The sequence below is a fragment of the Aquarana catesbeiana genome, linkage group LG01 (assembly GCF_042186555.1).
Source record: "Aquarana catesbeiana isolate 2022-GZ linkage group LG01, ASM4218655v1, whole genome shotgun sequence".
NCBI classification, from domain to species: Eukaryota; Metazoa; Chordata; class Amphibia; order Anura; family Ranidae; genus Aquarana; species Aquarana catesbeiana.
Genome location: NC_133324.1, coordinates 399980862 through 400001445, shown reverse-complemented (window position 1 = coordinate 400001445; position 20584 = coordinate 399980862).

Genomic DNA, 20584 nt, shown 5'->3' with positions numbered 1-20584 from the left:
CATATCTAGCTTTTTTTGGTGGTATTTAATCACCCCTGGGTTTTTTATTTTTTGCTAAACAAATGAAAAAACACTGAAAATTGTGAAAAAAAACAACAACATTTTCCTTACCTTCTGTTATAAAATTTTGCAAATAAGTAATTTTTCACCTTCACTAATGTACACAGAGGAGGCACTGTTGGGCACTGATGAGGCTGCACTGATATGAGGTTGCACTGATGGGCACTGATAGGTAGCACTGATAGGCAGCACTGATGGGCACTGCTAGGCGGCACTGATGGGAATTGATAGGCAGCCCTGATGGGCACTGATAGGCAGCACTAATAGGCAGCACTGGTGAGGAGGCACTGATAGGCTGCACTGATGGGCACTGATAGGTGGCACTGATGGGCAATGATAGGTGGCACTGATGGGCACTGATAGGCAGCACTGATGGGCACTGATTGGCAGCACTGATGGGCACGGAAAGGCACTGTTGGGGCTGCACTGATAATCAGGACACTGATGGTCCTGATTATCAGTGTAGATGTCCCCTGTCACACTTGTCCTCTCCTCACGCTGTGACTGAGCGTGATGACCCAGATAGCAAGGATAACTTGCCACACATTTGTGGCAGTATTGAATTGAAAGTCTTGTGAACTTGCTGCACATCTTCCCTGGCAAGTTGTACACTTGCAGAGCACTTGAAGCACAAGTACTAGTTGACACTTTTCCAATTTGTAGCCTTCCTTTCCCCTCCCCCCTCTCCCCCCTTCTCCCCTCTCCCCCCCCCCTTCCCCCCTCCCCCCTCCCTTCCTTTCCTCCCCTTCTTTCCCTCCCCTCCTCTCCTCCTTATTTTCACATCTTTCCTTGACTCTGGCCTCCCTTTCCAACCCTCCATTCCCTTCCTCCTGTTTCCTTGTCCTTTCACTCCCCCACGGAATTCCACATAATTTCCCTCCCTACACCATTACCTTGGGTTATTTCAATTACACTGGCATTGGCACACCTCCCTGGCATTGGCATGCTCACAGAAATCTCCTGAATGGGTGAGCTTGTCCGTATTTTTATTTATGTTCTGTATGGAGTGTTTTGATACTTTGTTAACAATTCTGCTGCAATAATTCTATATGCACATATATATATGTTTGTACATGTTAAAATGACTTTTTGTCATATTGTAGATATGGTTCTCCTGAAGAAGCGGTGCTAACCGCGAAACCGGTCGAGAAATAAAGCTGTATACATATCTGCCATCTATAACTGTGCGGAATCCACTGGCCCAGACTATGTGGTATCTCCCCTTTTACGGTTATATGTAGTGTTGTTGTTTATAATTGCAATTGTATGTGGTATCGCATTTTTATGAACATTTTTTCTATTAAAAGTGAACTTTTATAATAATATTTTATATCTTTTTCTGTTTCATACCCTTATTGTATACCTACACCACTGAGTACCGTAATAGTCCCCTTTTTTCCTCCTATGGGGGGTGGAGACGTTGACTGACAGTAGCAGCAACTGCGGCTAACGCTCTACCCTCTTTCTTTCCTTGATCTTATAGCAAATTTGTGTGGCAAGTCTCTAGCAAGACCAAATTTGCAGTGGTAAGTCTACAGCAAGAGCCCTGCAAGTCTCAGCAAGAGCCCCACAAGTCTATTGCCAGAGTTATACAAGTCTCCATTTTTGGCAAGAAAGAAGAAGCAAGCAGCGCACATCTATAATCCCACAATCTGGTGATAGTGAACCCACTGCTATTAACCTAATCCCTTACTGTACACATGTAAAATACACTCATCCATTGCATAAAATAATTCATCTATCATACGAAAATTATTTGTTTCTATGAAAACAAAGTGCAAATGCTGTTAAAAAAAAGTGCAAAAGAAAAAAATGGTGTGCTGACACAGTGAACAAAAAGTGCTTAGTGCAAGAAAATATTATTCATTAGTAAAGTGCATGCATCAAAAATTCATGTGTGTTCAAAATATTTGCAGTCTATTTTGCAATCCCAGAAAAAATCCAAGATTATCATGACTTTCTTGGATTTTTTCCTGGGATTGCAAAATGGACTTCAAATATTTTGAACACATATGAATTTTTGATGCATGCACTTTACTAATGAATAATATTTTCTTGCACTAATCACTTTTTGTTCACTGTGTCAGCACAGTTTTTTCTTTTGCACTTTTTTTTAACAGCATTCGCACTTGGTTTGTTTCATAGAAAGAAATCATTTGCGAATGATAGATTACCGTATTTATTGGCATATAACACGCACAGGCGTATAACACGCACATTCATTTTAAGAGGGAAGTTTCAGGAAAAAAACTTAAATTTTAAATAAGGAACTTTGAAGCAAAATAAGGATCAATGCCCATCTGCAGCCTCACAAGTGCCATCAATGCAGCCTCCTCAGTCCACATCAATGCAGCCTCACCATTGCCATCAATGCAGCAGCCTCACCATTGCCATCAGTGCAGCCTGATCGATGCCCATCTGCAGCCCAGAGGGGACAGGGAGGGGGGCGGGATGAGCGCTGACAGATTACATACAGATTACATACAGTGAGAATCTCCTATGATAGACAGAACAGTGGACCAATGGAGGCCCAGGAGACGGGAATTCCTATTATAGAGGCCGCCAAGTAAACAGGAGATTCTCACTGACGGTGCTCGTCCAGCCCCCCCCCCCCCCCTCCCTGTCCCCTCCTAGGCAGCTAAAACTGAAGTATTGGCGTATAACACGCACGCACTATTTGCACCCAATTTTCATGGTGAAAAAGTGAGTGTTATACGCCAATAAATACAGTAATTATTTTATGCAATGACACAGAGTTTATCATTATTAGGGATGGGCTATCTGTTCGAGTCGAACATGAGTTCAACTCAAGCATTAGCTGTTCGCCCGTTCACCGAACAGCGAACAATTTGGGGTGTTCGCGGCAAATTCGAAAAGCCACGGAACACCCTTTAAAAGTCTATGGGAGAAATTTAAAGTGCTAATTTTAAAGGTTAATATGCAAGTTATAAAAAGTGTTTGGGGACCCAGGTCCTGGCCCAGGGGACATGTATCAATGCAAAAAAAAGTTTTAAAAATGGCCGTTTTTTCGGGAGCAGTGATTTTAATAATGTTTAAAGTGAAACAATAAAAGTGAAATATTCCTTTAAATTTCATACCTGGGGGGTGTCTATAGTATGCCTGTAAAGTAGCACATGTTTCCCGTTTTCATAACAGTATGAGAGCAAAATGACATTTCTAAAGGAAAAAAAGTCATTTAAAAGTACTAGCGCTAGTGCCGGCTATTAATGAATTGTCAGGCCCGACAATACACATACAAGTCATTGAAAGTCATTCAAAAATGTTAAAAAATGCGTGGCGGTCCCCCAAAATTCCATTACCAGGCCCTTCAGGTCTGGTATGGATATTAAGGGCAACTCCGCGCCAAAATTTTTAAAAAAATGTCATGGGGTTCCCCCCAAAAATACATACCAGACCCTTATCCAAGCATGCAACCTGGCAGGCCGCAGGAAAAGAGGGGGGATGAGAGAGCACCCTCCCTCCTGAGCCGTACCAGGCCACATGCCCTCAACATGGGGAGGATGTTCCCATCCCCACAACCCTTGCCCGGTGGTTGTGGGGGTCTGCGGGCGGGGGGCTTATCGGAATCTGGAAGCCCCCTTTAACAAAGGGGACACCCAGATCCCGCCCCCCCATGTGAATTGCTAAGGGGTACATTGTAAAAACAAACAAACGCTGGATTCCCATTGCATCAGAGGGGGGCAGGGTCCCCCCCCGTACACATCACTGGGAAACCCCGCCGTTTCCCCTTGTCAGAGGGGGACGAGGTCACGTGACGGGTGACCCTACCCTCGGCTACATAAGAGCTGTCAAGCTGGCACCACGTCATTGGCTGGGTGCCTCCGGTGGAGGCAGGATCCTGTGCGTGTTCCTCACTGGAGTCGCTGGAGATCATCCATCGCTGGAGATCGAGAATTGGATTACATCGCTGGAGTAGGAGCATGGATTTATTGGATTACATCGCTGGAATCTCTTTTTAATTTTCTGACACTTTCTTTTTGTGAAATGGTAGGGGCACAATGTACCCCTTACCAATTCACATAGGGGGGGCCGGGATCTGGGTGTCCCCTTTGTTAAAGGGGGCTTCCAGATTCCAATAAGCCCCCCGCCTGCAGACCCCCACAACCAACGGGCAAGGGTTGTGGGGATGAGGCCCTTGTCCCCATCAAAATGGGGACATCCTTCCCATATTGAGGGCATGTGGCCTGGTATGGTTCAGGAGGGGGGGCACTCTCTTGTCCCCCCTCTATTCCTGCAGCCTGCCAGGTTGCATGCTCGGATAAGGGTATGGTGTGGATTTTTGGGGAAACCCCACGCCATTTTTTTTAAATTTTGGCTCGGAGTTGCCCTTAATATCCATACCAGACCTGAAGGGCCTGGTAATGGAATTTTGGGGGACCCCCACGCATTTTTTTTTTATTTTTCAATGACTTTCAATTACTTCTATGTGTATTGTCAGAACCGATAATTCATTAATTGCTGGCACTAGCGCTAGCACTTTTAAATGACTTTTTTTTTTCTTTAGAAATTTTGCTCTCGGACTGTTATAAACACGGGAAACATGCGCTACTTTACAGGCATACTATAGACACCCCCCCAGGTACGAAATTTAAAGGAATGTTTCACTTTAAGCATTATTAAAATCACTGCTCCCGAAAAAAACGGCCGTTTTTAAAACTTTTATTTGCATTGATACATGTCCCCTGGGGCAGGACCCGGGTCCCCAAATACTTTATAAGACAATAACTTGCATATTAACCTTTAAAATTAGCACTTTTGATTTTTCATGTTCGTGTCCCATAGACGTTAACAGTGTTTGCGTGTTCGAACTAATTTTTTGCCTGTTCGCATGTTCTGGATGCAAACCGAACAGGGGGTGTTAGGCCCATCCCTAATCATTATACATGATTGTTGGATTTAATGCATTTCACATGTGTACAGTAAGGGATTAGGTTAATAGCATTGGGTTCACTATCACCAGATAGTGGGATTATAGATTTGCACTGCTTGCTTCTTTTTTCTTGCCAATTAACTGGTGTTCCTAGACATGAACAGGGGGTGTGCCAGGTGTGCCTGGGCACGTCCTAATCACCCCAGGTGCATTAGCAGTATCGCTCTATGTGCAGGCAGGGAGATGGGAAATATCTCCCTCTGACCAGTTCTGCCATTCATGAAGTGCTACCGTACTTCTCTTTCACTGTACCGGCTCTACCATAAGAGCGTGTGTGTCTGTATGTATATGTAATATATATATATATATATATATATATATATATATATATATATATATATATAGTATCTCACAAAAGTGAGTACACCCCTCACATTTTTGTAAATATTCTATTATATCTTTGCTACAATAAAAAGTAGTGAGTGTACAGCTTGTATAATAGTGTAAATTTGCTGTCCCCTAAAAATAACTCAACACACAGACATTAATGTCTAAACCACTGGCAACAAAAGTGAGTACACCCCTAAGTGAAAATGTCCCAAATTTGGGCCCAATTAGCCATTTTCCCTCCTCGGTGTCATGTGACTCCTTAGTGTTACAAGGTCTCAGGTTTGAATGGGGAGCAGGTCTGTTAAATTTGGTGTTATCACTCTCACTCTCTCATACTGGTAACTGGAAGTTCAATATGGCACCTCATGGCAAAGAACTCTCTGAGGATCTGAAAAAAAGAATTGTTGCTCTACATAAAGATGGCATAGGCTATAAGAAAATTGCCAAGACCCTGAAACTGAGCTGCAGCACAGTGGCCAAGACCATACAGCGGTTTAACAGGACAGGTTCCATTCAGAACAGGCCTCACCATTGTCGACCAAAGAAGTTGAGTGCACATGCTCAGGGTCATATCCAGAGGTTGTCTTTGGGAAAGACGTACTGCTGCCAGCATTGCTGCAGAGGTTGAAGGGGTAGGGGGTCAGTCTGTCAGTGCTCAGACTATACGCCACACACTGCATCAAATTGGTATGCATGGCTTTCATCCCAGAAGGAAGCCTCTTCTAAAGATGATGAACAAGAAAGCCTGCAAACAGTTTGCTGAAGTCAAGCAGACTTAGGACATGGATTACTGTAACCATGTCCTGTGGTCTGATGAGACTAAGATACACTTATTTGGTTCAGATGGTGTCAAGCGTGTGTGGCGACAACCAGGTGAGGAGTACAAAGACAAGTGTGTCTTGCCTACAGACATGCCCCCACCAAAGATAGCCTCCATTCAAGCCTGAGGAAGGGACACACATGTCCCGAACGCGAGCACCTCCCGCTGACCCGAACTGGACGTGACGTCCTCCACAGCAAGCAGTGTCAACCATCGAACCCCTCCCCTATCCACCGGACAGCACAGTGAACCAGCAGTGTGACCGGCATAGGATCAGATCCAGGAGACACAGCCATGGCCACATCTTACCGGACCTCCCTCACTCTCACCCGGCCGCCAGGAGCGGATGACATTCCATGCCTATTGTGCCTTCACTTTTGTGAGTGTTTTTAACCAGCCTATATACTGCACTTAGAGGGCACTGTTCTTTCTTGTTTTCTACAGTCAAGCATGGTGGAGGGAGTGTCATGGTCCGGGGCTGCATGAGTGCTGCCAGCACTGGGGAGCTACCGTTCATTGATGAAACCATGAATGCCAACATGTACTGTGACATACTGAAGCAGAGCATGATCCCCTCCCTTTGGAGACTGGGCTGCAGGGCAGTATTCTAACATGATAATGACCTCAAACACACCTCAAAAATGACCACTGCCTTGCTAAAGAAGCTGAGGGTAAAGGTGATGGCCTGGCCAAGCATGTCTCCAGACCTAAACCCTATTGAGCATCTGTGGGGCATCCTCAAATGAAAGGTGGAGGAACGCAAGGTCTCAAACATCCACCAGCTCCTTGCTGTTGTCATGGAGGAGTGGAAGAGTACTCCAGTGGCAACCTGTGAAGCTCTGGTGAACTCCATGCCCAAGAGGGTTAAGGCAGTGCTGGAAAATAATGGTAGCCATACAAAATATTGACACTTTGGGCCCCATTTGGACATTTTCACTTAGGGGTGTACTCACTTTTGTTGCCAGCGGTTTAGACATTAATGGCCATGTGTTGAGTTGTTTTGAGGGGACAGCAAATTTCCACTGTTATACAAGCTGTACACTCACTACTTTACATTGTAGCAAAGTGTGATTTCGTCAGTGTTGTAACATGAAAAGATATAATACAATATTTACAAAAATGTGAGGGGTGTACTCACTTTTGTGAGATACTGTATACTGTATATATATATATATATATATATATATATATATATATATATATCACACACTCATATACACACACACGCATGTGTGTTTGATCTTTGGGGTGCACACCCGAATGCAATAGGCCAGCTCTCAAATTTTCTACTCACCTATTCGCATTTTGCGAGTGGAAAATGAGGGCTGGCGAGGAGCTGGGCTGCCTGGGAGCGAGGGGCAAGCACTGCCATCAGGTGGGGATGAATGGGAGCCATTCTCCCAGAGAAAGAGAGCGTAGAGGAACAGTGAGGGTGGCCGGATCAGTATAGCAGAAGATAGCATGGAGGAAGATGAGAGCCGGCTTGATCACAGAGCGGGTTTGCCCACTGTAACAACTTACATTAGATGTGCAGTCTTCGCGATGTCACACACAGCCCTGCCCTCCTGACCCCGAACCCGTGACAGACAGAATGCCGGTCCAATGCCAGGGCACGTCTGTCACAGGTGCGGGGTCAGGAGGGTGGGGCTGTGTGTGACGGCGCGCGGACTGCAATTGTAATGTAAACTCCGATCTGTGATCAAGCCGGCTCTCATCTTCCTCCACGCTCTCTTCCGCTATAATGATCCGGCTGTCCCCTCTGCACAGGTGAGGCTGCAATGATGGACACAGGTGAGGCTGCACTGGTGAGGCTTAAATGATGGACACAGGTGAGGCTGCACTGGTGAGGCTGCACGGGTGAGGCTGCAAGGATGGACACAGATGAGGCTGCACGGGTGAGGCTGCAATGATGGACACAGGTGAGGCTGCACTAGTGAGGCTGAAATGATGGACACAGGTGAGGCTGCACAGGTGAGGCTGCATGGGTGAGGCTGCATGGGTGAGGCTGCAATGATGGACACAGGTGAGGCTGCACAGGTGAGGCTGCAATTATGGACGCAGGTAAGGCTGCAATGATGGACACAGGTGAGGCTGCACAGGTGAGGCTTAAATGATGGACACAGGTGAGGCTGCACGGGTGAGGCTACAAAAAGGGACACAAGTGAAGCTGCGTTAGTGGGCACTGGTCACGCTGCGTTGATAGACATGGGTGAGGCTGCGTTGATGGGCACGGGTGAGGCTGCATTGATGGGCACAGGTGATAAAGTTGTTGTTTATATTTATTTGTGTAACTTAATTCTGCATAAAACATTTAAGTGTCATTTCATGAGAATTTATGAGGGCGTGTATAGAGGCGGGATTAGGGGCGGGGCATGGTAGGGGTTGGGTGGGACAACTGGTGGCGAGTAACCCTTAAGGCCTGGCTAGTAGCTCAGGACTAGGGATGAGCTTCGAGTTCGAGTCGAACTCATGTTCGACTCGAACATTGGCTGTTCGCAAGTTCGCCGAACAGCGAACAATTTGGGGTGTTCGCGGCAAATTCGAATGCCGCGGAACACCCTTTAAAAGTCTATGGGAGAAATCAAAAGTGCTAATTTTAAAGGCTAATATGCAAGTTATTGTCATAAAAAGTGTTTGGGGACCTGGGTCCTGCCCCAGGGGACATGGATCAATGCAAAACAAAGTTTTAAAAACGGCCGTTTTTTCAGGAGCAGTGATTTTAATAATGCTTAAAGTCAAACAATAAAAGTGTAATATTCCTTTAAATTTCGTACCTAGGGGGTGTCTATAGTATGCCTGTAAAGGGGCGCATGTTTCCTGTGTTTAGAACAGTCTGACAGCAAAATGACATTTTGAAGGAAAAAACTCATTTAAAACTACCTGCGGCTATTGCATTGCCGACAATACACATAGAAGTTCATTGATAAAACGGCATGGGAATTCCCCAAAGGGAAACCCCGAACCAAAATTTAAAAAAAAAAATGACGTGGGAGTCCCCCTAAATTCCATACCAGGCCCTTCAGGTCTGGTATGGATATTAAGGGGAACCCCGGCCAAAATTTAAAAAAAAAAATGACGTGGGGTTCCCCCTAAATTCCATACCAGACCCTTCAGGTCTGGTATGGATTTTAAGGGGAACCCCGCGCCAAAAAAAAAAAAAAAAACGGCGTGGGGTCCCCCCAAAAATCCATACCAGACCCTTATCCGAGCACGCAACCTGGCAGGATGCAGGAAAAGAGGGGGGGACGAGAGTGCGCCCCCCCCCTCCTGAACCGTACCAGGCCACATGCCCTCAACATTGGGAGGGTGCTTTGGGGTAGCCCCCCAAAACACCTTGTCCCCATGTTGATGAGGACAAGGGCCTCATCCCCACAACCCTGGCCGGTGGTTGTGGGGGTCTGCGGGCGGGGGGCTTATCGGAATCTGGAAGCCCCCTTTAACAAGGGGACCCCCAGATCCCGGCCCCCCCCCCGTGTGAAATGGTAAGGGGTACCATTTCACTAAAAAACTGTCAAAAATGTTAAAAATGACAAGAGACAGTTTTTGACAATTCCTTTATTTAAATACTTCTTCTTTCTTCTATCTTCCTTCATCTTCTGGTTCTTCTGGTTCTTCTGGCTCTTCTTGTTCTTCCTCCGGCGTTCTCGTCCAGCATCTCCTCCGCGGCGTCTATCTTCTCCTCGGGCCGCTCCGCACCCATGGCATGGGGGGGAGGCTCCCGCTCTTCTCTTCTTCTTCATCTTCTTCTCTTCTTCTCTTCTTCTCTTCTTCATTTTCTTCTCCGGGCCGCTCCGCATCCATGCTGGCATGAAGGGAGGCTCCCGCTGTGTGACGGCGCTCCTCGTCTGACAGTTCTTAAATAACGGGGGGCGGGGCCACCCGGTGACCCCGCCCCCCTCTGACGCACGGTGACTTGACGGGACTTCCCTGTGATGTCACGGGGAATGCCACAGGGAAGTCCCGTCATGTCCCGTGCGTCAGAGGGGGGCGGGGTCACCGGGTGGCCCCGCCCCCCGTTATTTAAGAACTGTCAGACGAGGAGCGCCGTCACACAGCGGGAGCCTCCCTTCATGCCAGCATGGATGCGGAGCAGCCCGGAGAAGAAAATGAAGAAGAGAAGAAGAGAAGAAGAGAAGAAGATGAAGAAGAAGAGAAGAGCGGGAGCCTCCCCCCCATGCCATGGGTGCGGAGCGGCCCGAGGAGAAGAAGATAGAAGACGCCGCGGAGGAGATGCTGGACGAGAACGCCGGAGGAAGAACCAGAAGAGGCAGAAGAACCAGAAGAACCAGAAGATGAAGGAAGATAGAAGAAAGAAGAAGTATTTAAATAAAGGAATCGTCAAAAACTGTCTCTTGTCATTTTTAACATTTTTGACAGTTTTTTAGTGAAATGGTAGGGGTACTTTTGTACCCCCTTACCATTTCACACAGGGGGGGGCCGGGATCTGGGGGTCCCCTTGTTAAAGGGGGCTTCCAGATTCCGATAAGCCCCCTGCCCGCAGACCCCCACAACCACCGGCCAGGGTTGTGGGGATGAGGCCCTTGTCCTCATCAATATGGGGACAAGGTGTTTTGGGGGGCTACCCCAAAGCACCCTCCCAATGTTGAGGGCATGTGGCCTGGTACGGTTCAGGAGGGGGGGGGGGGGCCGCACTCTCGTCCCCCCCTCTTTTCCTGCGGCCTGCCAGGTTGCGTGCTCGGATAAGGGTCTGGTATGGATTTTTGGGGGGACCCCACGCCGTTTTTTTTTTTTTTTTGGCGCGGGGTTCCCCTTAAAATCCATACCAGACCTGAAGGGTCTGGTATGGAATTTAGGGGGAACCCCACGTCATTTTTTTTTTTTAATTTTGGCCGGGGTTCCCCTTAATATCCATACCAGACCTGAAGGGCCTGGTATGGAATTTAGGGGGACTCCCACGTCATTTTTTTTTTTTAATTTTGGTTCGGGGTTCCCCTTTGGGGAATTCCCATGCCGTTTTTATCAATGAACTTCTATGTGTATTGTCGGCAATGCAATAGCCGCGGGTAGTTTTAAATGAGTTTTTTCCTTCAAAATGTCATTTTGCTGTCAGACTGTTCTAAACACGGGAAACATGCGCCCCTTTACAGGCATACTATAGACACCCCCCAGGTACGAAATTTAAAGGGATATTACACTTTTATTGTTTGACTTTAAGCATTATTAAAATCACTGCTCCTGAAAAAACGGCCGTTTTTAAAACTTTTTTTTGCATTGATCCATGTCCCCTGGGGCAGGACCCAGGTCCCCAAACACTTTTTATGACAATAACTTGCATATTAGCCTTTAAAATTAGCACTTTTGATTATTCATGTTCGTGTCCCATAGACTTTAACGGTGTTCGCGTGTTCGAACGAACTTTTTTCCTGTTCGCATATTCTGGTGCGAACCGAACAGGGGGGTGTTCGGCTCATCCCTACTCAGGACTTGAAATTTTGAGCCCTGCAATAGGCAACACACACCTATGCTGCTGATTCACTAGTACTTTCAATCTTCCATTAATATCTTTGGCAATAGTTTTTCTTGTTTTTTGTCCAAGTGTCCGTTTTTTATCAAGTCTATTCACTAATAAGTGAAGAGAGGTGAATTGTCAGAAAAATCTAAGCCAAAGTGGCTGAAGTAGAAAAAAAAAAAAGCTCCCATTGAAATATTTTTAATTCAGCTTTTTTGGCCTATATTTTACCATTCCCTAAAAAATGTACCTCAGTTCACTGAATAGTGCATTAAGACAAAACTGATCTTTATAAAAAAAAATACTTGAATAAAATCAATACATAATACTGGATTACAGTCATTTTTTATTAGTTTGAACATTTAACAAAACATTAAAAAAAAAACATTTATAATACAAAAAAGAACATTCTCAAAAACAATAAAAATGATACAATAAAAAAAAAAAAATCACAAAACAAAAATTGCAGTAATATGCGATAATATGTGAAGCAGTGATGAAGTGCACTAATCCAAGAAGCTAAACAGCAAAACTTGGGAGCTATCAAGGGGTTAAGTGCGTCCTAGGGAGTGATTCTAATTGTGGGGTTGATGGGCTACCACGGACATGACAGCGATCACTGCTTCCGATGACGGGGAACAGTAGAGCCCTGTCATGTCACTAGGAAAAACAGGAAAATGCCTTGTTTACACAGGCATCTCCCCATTCTGCCTCTCCGCGACATGATCGCGGGACACCGGCGGACATCGAGGCAAGGTCACGCTGTATGCGGCGGGCGCGCGCACTCCCTAGCCCGCCAATTTACAGGGGACGTACAGGTACGCCCATTTGCCCACTGTTGTCACTGTGCCGATGTATATTGGCGTGCAGCAGTCGGCAAGTGGTTAAACAAAGACCACAACAGGTCTAGTGGCGCTTTGGTATACAAATCCTTAATGGCAGTTTACGTTCCACTCTCCTCTCCTTGCCTGCATCAAAAATCCACAGCTGGTCTGACAAGGCTTTAATATATAGATCCTTTATGGAAAATCACATTCCACTCCACTCTCCTCTCCTAACAGCGCCACTAGACCTGATGTGGTCTTTGTTTAAGGTGAGCTGCTAGCATATAGACAAGGAAAAATAAAACATTCCAAATTGTGCTCCACCAATGGGATATTAATGTTAGTCACTCCTTGATTTCTAACTCTTTGAGCTCCATATCAGATCTCATGGATATCACTCACCTCTCTGCACACCATGCCCCAACACCAATTATAGAAAAACCTACACACAGCAGGGAGCAATGATGAAAATTCAGCCACAGTGACTACTGTGGTGGGATGACTATTACACAACATAACTGAACCAGAACTTGCAACAGACTTGCAGAATGTCTGTAAAGAAAGTTGATCTGGAGTTATGCAATGCAGACTTGCTGCAATTGTGCAGCAAACTTTTGAAGCTTGGCAGGTCTAGCAAGAGCTTAACAAGTCATTTATAAACTTGCAGCACAATTACTTGCTATCTGGGGAAAGCAATGGTGAAAACCGTCAAATGTGTTTACATTGTGATTAGCTGGGATTGGACACAGCTGATCACGTGGTAAAGGGCCGCTGTGATCCAAAGGATACAGTGATCACAGAGCATGCAGGATGCATGCCACAGTGGGCAGATGGGGGGGCGTGGTTCTGGGATGACCTCAACCACTTCACGCAAATCACCATACCTGTACGTCGGTACTTTGATGCTAAATACCGTTGTTATGGCAGCAGCTAGCTACTTTTTTTGTGAGTTGCTCTTTAAGATAAAAGTGGTCTCTGCTGTGGATTCGCCACAAGATCACTTTTATTGGTGGTGGGAGAGGGGGCGCTCCGGTCATCTCTGCTGGTTACCGGAGCCGTCGGTAGCTGCGGAGACGATCGTGGCCGCTCCCCTTACTGCCTTATGCCGAGTGAGGGAAAGATGGCCCCCGCTCAGCTCCATAGTATTGGAGGATTGAAGCAACATCAAACGTCACTTCTGCCCAATGCTCTTAAAGTGGATTTTTTTTTATTTTTACTTTTCTAAATTACAATTAATTTATTTGTATTTTTAATTGCATTTTAGTGTAAATATGAGGTCTTTTTGACCCCAGATCTCACATTTAAGAGGTCCTGTCATGCTTTTTTTCTATTACAAGGGATGTTTACATTCCTTGTAATAGGAATAAAAGTGACCCACATTTTTTTTTTTTAAAAGGATAGTGTAAAAATAAAAAATAAAAGGTAAAAAAAATAAGAAAACCACACATGTGAGGTATCGCCACGATAGTTAGAGCAAGAGCAATAATTCTAGCACTAGAACTCCTCTGTAACTCAGAACTGGTAATCTGTAGAAATTTTTAAACGTCACCAATGGAGATTTTAAAGTGCCAAAATTTATCGCCATTCCACGAGCGGGCGCAATTTTGAAGCGTGACATGTTTTTTACTCAGCGTAACAATATCTTTCACAATATAGAAAAAAATTGGGCTAACTTTACTGTTGTCTTATTTTTTTAACTCAAAAAAGTGTATTTTTTTAAAAAAATTGCGCTTGTAAGACTGCTATGCAAAAATGGTGTGACATAAAGTATTGCAATTACTACCATTTTATTCTCAAGGGTGTCTGAAAAAAAAAACGTGTTTTTAACTGGTAAACAACAAATCTCAAAACGAGGCTCGGGGCTGAAGTGGTTAATAGACGCCCTCCTAGAACTGGATGACCATGCTGCAGTCGTCATTCGGCTAAAACACAGTCAAGAAGAGGTGAAGGAGATCTGATGGTTCTGTGTAGGCAGAGATTTTTTTTTTTTGCATTGCTGCATGCCTCCAGTGTCCAAATTTATATCCCCTTTGTTTCACAAAAGTTAGCTCTACAAATAGGCAGAACCGAATAGCAACATTTGCCTCCCTAAGATTTCAATTGGGTTTGAAACAAAGTTTGCAAACTTTAACCTTTTAGAATGATTTGTGAAACTATTTACAAACTGAATCCAGGCAGATTCACTCATCACAAATCTTAAAGAATATGTCAACCCAACACTTCATATTCCTCATATGTGCCTGCTGTACCATGTAATTGAATGAAAAAGTATCCTGTCCTATGTATTGCTTGCTTTGTGTGAAATCTCCAGTGTTCCAGCCAGTTCCTCAGCTTTCATATCAAAACGGACAATGCAAGGAAAGACAGCACAGTGTGGTTAGTTCTTGAGCTGTGCTGAGAACACAGTCTTCTCTCCTCCACTAATCAGATTTGTCCCAACACCCCCCCCCCCACCTGCACAGCCATTCACTGGGAAGATCAGTATACTGCTGTTTTTCCTTCCTTTTTTTCATATCTATACAAAAATGTGTTGCCTTTCATTTATATTTTAAACTGAATGGGCTGCTTTACAAGGATAGGGTTTACATAAACTTCAAGATAACAGAAACAAGGTTCTCATCTGATTGCCCCAATGCAATTTTCTTTACTTTTAATATTGACTGCATGGTATATTATGCAGTAAATGCAGGGATGTTTGTCAAAGGCTCTGCTCCATTGATTCACTGTTAAAGCAGATTTACAGTGTACTGTATGCAGATGATGTTATCCTGCAGCTCCAAATCTTGTTTTTTCCCCATGGGATGGGGGAGGGGGGAGCAGAACAGTGCTTATCTGAGGGACCAGTTCCTAATCTACCTCCCAGCTCCATGGACATGACCTGCAATGCAGCAATACCATGGTGACAGGAAGCAAAGGTGACACTATTCTTGTATGCAGGGAGAGTAACAGAGGAGAGGACAAAGACAAACCTTACTAGAAACTTGTATTTAGATATAGGAATACTATGTTAAATTCTTAGTGTTGAAATACAGAATTATATCATGTGCAACAACTACTGTACATTGGTATTTAGTAGAGATATATTCTTCAACCAGTAGATGACAGTGTTTACAAGTTTGTAGCTGCATCTATGGTATGTTCTAAGTCTTTTCCCTGAATAAAGTTTATGTTTCCTGTCTGCAGTTAAGCACCAAAGCCCATGTGGACTGCACACTGTCTGTTCTGTAGGGCTATATATAGAATTTCTAACAGGTTATGGGCCCAGTGGGTGTAAATATAAATGGAACTCCGCGCCAAACTTTTAGGAACTAAAATAATTGTTAAAATAAAAAGACTGCTGCTCCCCTAAAAGAAGTGATGTACTCCTAATGATTGTGAAAAGAAAGTGGGGGTAGGGGGCGCTGTGATCATTGGTTAGTAAATATACTCAGCCAAACAATATAGTGAAAAATTCTGAACTAATATACAGTCATTGTGACACAATTGAAGTGTAGTTGCAAATGGTCCACCTGGATAAAAAATCAATAAGGTCCATCCATGTGACAAAAAATATATATGTGAATCAGTGAACAATCATTCATAGAAATCCACAGACAGCAAAGAACAAATCTTCCAAATCTAATGATGTCTTCCGACAGAGGCTAGATAGTCCTTCACCAGAGATTGAACAAATCGACACCCAATGTGAATGGATAAGTGATCTGCTTACCAGATCTATTTGACCTCTTTCCTAGAAAAGATAGTCAAATAGTGCTTTTGCAGGATTGTGCCTGCTCACGTAAGTTGAACTGGTGGTGATAGGAACCTTCCTCCTTCGTTCCATGGGTACAGGCAGGATATATAGAAAGAGCAAAAAATTGATGTCCAGCCACCGTTGGTATAAGGTGATCAAAATATGCTTCAGTCATGACACAGGGTTTCTTCAGAAGAAAAAAAAGGACCTTTCTAACTATAGCGGCTGACATGGGATTATGGGTAATTCTTCGTCCAGGGCCCTACATATGCTCGGAGTGGGATCTGGGAGGATTGCTTAGTTGGCTACTGCAAGACAAGGACATGCAACTACGTACCACATATAAAGGCTTTGCAGAGGCGACTGTAGCATATTTTGAGCAAGAGCTGAAAGAGACTGTGGGAGGGATGGGTAGGATCCCTCACGATACTGGTAGCTTTGCTGGAGCATCGTGTATGGAAAATGTCCAGGATGGAGGGGAGAGAGACAACAATAATCTTTTCAGCCATCTTCACTAGCCACTGCAGGGTCTTGCGGTCAGTGACGGTGCTTCTGTTGCAGAGTCTGCTTTAAAGATGAAAAATATAACAGTAAAATGCAACAAGAAACACATGAATGTTTTGTGTGCAAGAAGGTCATATATAAGCAGATTACAGAATCTGAAAAGCTAGAATGCAAAAATAAACTAAATTACAAAAGGCCAAAAGTGTAGCGGAAGAAACTGATTTTGCTTCAGATAATACATATGTTTTTCAATCCAAAAGTTGCACCTCATCTTTGCAGTCATAGTGTGTTGATTCTGAAGATACGAGCCACATGACAAATGACAAAAAATTCTTTATTCACTTTGACCAGACTAAAACAGAAAAATACATCACAGCTAATGGGCAAATAATGGAATCAGGAGGAACAAGGGACCTTTTTCTTTACTATTTTATTTCCCTGAGTGTCACCAGAAAGATACCTTTGAAAAATGTATGTCCCGTCTCTTGAAACAAATCTTTTGTCAGTAATGAAGCTCACATAACAAGGCAATATAGTGACCTTCCAAAATGACAGATGACAAAAGGGGATATCCTACTTGCAAAGGCTAAAATTACACATGAACTGTATCAGCTGAACCTCATAGTGGTTAATACTGCCAAGGAGGAAAAACATTCAAACTGCATTCACACATGGCACAGATGGGCACAGAAGTCCTGACATAATAAATAAATTGACTGAGACTGACTATGCAAGTGGAATAAAAAATAGTCCATGTAAACAAACAATGAAATGCACCAGCTGTATAAAAGGAAAAATGACAAGAAAAGCCTTTCCAAAGCAGAGTAACAGCAGAGCTAAGAAACCTCTGGACTTAATTCATTCAGATCTTTGAGGTCCAATGGAAAAATTTACATCAGGAAAAAAAGAGATATTTTCTCATTTATATAGATGATTACCCCAGGTATAGTGCACTATATCTGTTACTCATCAAAAGTGAAGTACCAGAGAATCCTGAACAGTATTTGGCTCAAGTAAGCAACAAATTTGGCAAAATGACTAGTATATTGCGCACTAACAATGGAACAGAATATAAAGGTGATAACACACAGGCTATTCTCAGAAAGCATGGCATAATACTTAAAACTACTGTACCATACAACCCAAAACAAAATGGGATTGCAGAAAGAATGAATTGTACTCTATGTGAGAATGAAAAAACAATGCTGTTTAATGCAGATACAGTACAGTGGGGAAAATAATTATTTGATCCCCTGCAGATTTTGTAAGTTTGGCCACTTACAAAGAAATTAAGGGTCTATAATTTTTATCATAAGTGTATTTTAAATGATAGACACAGAATATCAACCAAAAATGCAGAAAAAACACACAATAAAAATGTTATGAATTGAGTTGCAGTTCTGAGAGTAAAATAATTATTTGATCCCCAAGCAAAACATGACTTAGTACTTGGTCGAGAAACCCTTGATGGCAAGCACAGAGGTAAGACGTTTCTTGTAGTTAGTGACCAGATTTGCACTAAAAACTAAACAGTGTACTAATATGCATACCATACCACCATGTGAATAGTGAGAACCGTGATTAAAAATAAAGATAACAAAAAATAAAAAAATGAAAGAAATTTCAATAAAATTAAAGTCCATAAAAGTGATAAACTTCAAGTGGTTGACTCGGTGATAATTCTTCTATGATAAAATATCTTAAAGAAATTTTCTTCCACCACACTGTTAGCGACAGTGATTCCGCTCCCCTTAAGAAAACGCACTCACCAAATTTAAATGCCTTGCACTCTCATGCTTGGCATTAACACTTTAAACCCACCAGAGTTAATAGTACTTTCGATATCCAACCGTGCACAACAGAAGAGGATTGCTCCACATGTAAATCAAAATAAGTGCTTCCAATAGTGTAATAACGTAAAAGCAATTTATTGTAAAAACGAAAAACTTCAACCATTAAACTCACATCAATCCAATCACAATCAGCATAAAAAGGCAAAAAGGCAAACTCCTTTTGGCAAACTGTAGCGGCGTATTGTGGTCACGGCGGACCAACGGTGTAACCTTTAAGTCTTACCCTCACTCGCTCGTTCGTCAGTATCGATATGTCACATCCAGTAAACGTCATGCATCACAGATGGTTGCCATACAGCCACACCCCGACATGTTTCGTCATCAAGACTTATTCATGGGATAGGCCACTCCCAAAGAAAAACGTAGGGATACAGAATTCTACACCAAGACACACACAAGGTAACCATTGTTATCGTAACCAGTGTAATCGTTGATGAAATTTCAATGTGTTCAAAATTTCATGAACTAACACAAATGTTTCAAACTGAGGGAAATTCCACCTCAGGAATGTGTCAGGGTACAGATTACTATGTTTATAATGTACAACACGGTGTCAGTGTACAGACTGGTTCATATATAATGTACAGCACAGTGTATCAGATCCTGGCGAAAGATTGGAGCTGAGCCTGGCTGTGTGTGGAGGTGGCGGGGCCCTAGTATGCATTTGCCTTGTCAGCATCTGGGATGAAGATGGGGATGTTGAGCAGGCAGATCACCCTTTCCACCACTGGCTGCCTGCTGATCTGCATTGCGGGAGCTCAGAATGATGAGTGCTGAGCCTTATATGGGATGGGGGGCCATCACTAGCCCAGTACAGACCAGTTCCCATGATTTTGCTCTTGGGAGCTTCTCAACAGGATGCGGGATCCTCTTCTGTGTCTTACAGACACCACACTCAGAAGAGCATGATCGTGTAAGTGATTACCACTATGCTTCATAGCCGCCACTGGCCAACAATGGGGGGAGGTGTTTTCAGGCTAGGTTCACACCTGTGCGGCCATGCGGGACGTGGATTGCACAGGCACGAGAGCCCATTCATTTGAATGGGCTGCCATGCCTTGCAACAGGCTTCTTGGAAGAAGCCTTTGCACTATTTATGAAATTACATTACATTACATTCCTTATAATAGATGTTACAGTTGTTGTCATATTTTATTATGTTAATTCAATAAATTATATTTGTACCAAGTATGCCTCTTTTATGATTGTTACATGTGCCTGAAAATTCCACCCTTAGACCCCCTTTGCATTTATGAAATCGCAGCCCGCACAGGAACCAAGGTGTGCTGTTAAAATTAACTATGGGAAAAAGTTATAGGGGAGGGGAAGGGGAAGGGGGAAGGGAAGGCACAAGTATCCACCTGTACTGGGTCAAAGATATGCTATGACCCGTACTGAATCCCGAACCCGTTAGGGTACTGTTGCTGTAACCATAAACGTATAAGCACTAAAGGGTAGGGGGGAGGGGGAAAAGAGATAAAGCCCAGGAGTGGTGAGCTTGTGAAAGGGGTTACCATTAGCAACAGAATAGTCTTGGGATTTAGCGCTTATTAAAATCAACTTTATTATACGCTATTAAGCAGTAAAAAATCACATGAAAATCTAAGGTGCAGCAATCATTGCGGCAACAATGTAACAACAATACCGCGGACAAAGACTTGACATACAGGACAAACAATTAACGAAGAAGTAAAGCTGGCCCAGTCAGGGTGTATTACTTTGTTCCACAGCGACCTTTGGGGCAAGCAAGTGGCCAAATAATAGTATTCAGTATTGGGTATACAATTTAGATTGGGTCCCAGGTCATGGTGATAGGGGGAGGTCAGCTGTGGGCCAAAGCAATGAAGGGGTGGAGAGAGGGAAATCAGAGGCGCGTGTGCTTGTGAAGGGGCAGGGTACCTACAGATCGGTATGTTGCTTGGATGGTAATATAAAGTAACCAAAGTCTAGTGTTAGGAATAAATCTCAATAACAATGCTACATAGCAGGTGAAGAATAGGCAGTCCAGTAGATCACTCTATTCAAGTAGTGTGGGAATT